The sequence below is a fragment of the Oratosquilla oratoria genome, chromosome 14 (genome assembly GCF_046742065.1).
Source record: "Oratosquilla oratoria isolate Oo_2021 chromosome 14, ASM4674206v1, whole genome shotgun sequence".
NCBI lineage: Eukaryota > Metazoa > Arthropoda > Malacostraca > Stomatopoda > Squillidae > Oratosquilla > Oratosquilla oratoria.
The window spans coordinates 11,296,165-11,297,865 of record NC_134790.1 but is presented as its reverse complement, the minus strand read 5'-3'; positions in this window follow the sequence as shown (position 1 = coordinate 11,297,865).

Sequence of the window (1,701 nt, the reverse complement as noted above, 5' to 3'; positions counted from 1 at the left end):
TACATCCCATGTCAATTAATAAGGTTGAAGTGTGTTTGAAAGGAATCAATGTAGACTCTGAAGTAATTACAGTCCCAGAATCAGTTAAACTTAAAGGATTGAAGTGGGACTCAGGGATTTATAAGACAAATAAGAACAGAGTAGAAGTATTAGTAATTAATACTATGAATAAAGAGATAGTTTTAAAGAAAGGTACACAAATAGGATGTATTCAGGTGTGTACTAAACCTATTAAGATTTTAAATGAGAATAGTGAGGAGATAGAATTACCAACTTCATCAATTTGTTCAGTACAAGAAGGCATAGACTTAAGAAATAGATATAAAGAATTATTACAATCAACTAATTGCCCTGAGTTGGATGAAGCTTTATTTGCTTTGCTTATGAAACATAAAAAAGCAATTGCTTTGCCGGGGGACGCCTTAGGCAAAACAACTGTTTTAAAACATCACATTAAGTTAAAACCAGGAACACAACCTATCTACATACCAGCCTACAGAGTCCCTCACTCTAAATTAGCTGTAGTAGATAAACTCATCACTGAAATGTTATCACAGGATATTATTGAACATAGTAAAAGTGAGTGGAATTTTCCGTTGATCCTAGTACCAAAGTCTGATGGGACTATGCGACCAGTTATTGATTACAGGGAACTGAATAAGCACACCATTCGTGATAGGTTACCATTACCCATTATCGGTGACATTTTGAGAAGTTTGGGAACTGAGAATAGATATTTTAGTACTATAGATATCAAATCAGCTTTTTGGCAAATAGAATTGCATAAAGATTCAAGAGAGTTCACAGCATTTTCTACTACAACAGGACATTATGAATTCAAGAGAATGCCATTTGGGTTATGTAATAGTCCATTAACTTACATGAGATTAATGAATACTATTCTAGATGGATTGTTAGGAAACACTGCCAGTGTATTTCTAGATGACATTTTAATAGTTTCTCAGACTGCAGTGGAACACTTTAAGAAATTAGATTTGATATTCTCAAGACTAGGAGAAGCTGGGTTAAAAGTAAAACTTGAAAAATGTAAGTTCTTGCAAGACAGTGTCATTTACTTAGGACATAAGATAGACAGACACGGACTGAGTACAGTAAATTCAAAGGTTGACGCTGTCAAGAATTTTCCAGTTCCGACCAATGTAGACAAGGTTAGGAGCTTTTTGGGATTAACAGGATATTATAGAAAATTCATTCAAAGTTATGCTGACATTGCTAATCCACTAAGTTCTTTGTTGAGAAAGGACTCAAAGTTCATATGGGGACCTGCGCAACAGCAAGCTTTTGACAAGTTGAAAGATAAACTCACAAGTTCACCTATCTTAATTTTTCCCAACTATGAAAAAGAATTTATTCTTTGTACTGATGCGTCTGACATAGGGTTAGGAGGCATACTAATGCAAGAGAGAAATGGAACTTTGAAACCCATAGCTTACACATCCAGACTTTGTAATAGTGCGGAGAGAAACTATTCTATAACTGAAAGAGAAACTTTAGCAGTAATTTATTCTTTAGAAAGTTTTAGGGATATGATACTAGGGTATCCCATCAGAGTTTGGACTGATCACACAGCTATTCAGAACTTATTTAAGCATAAGAATCTTAGAGGCAGACTTGCTAGATGGTTTGCGATACTTCAGTGCTATGATGTTCAATTTAATTATATTCCGGGTAGAAGGAATG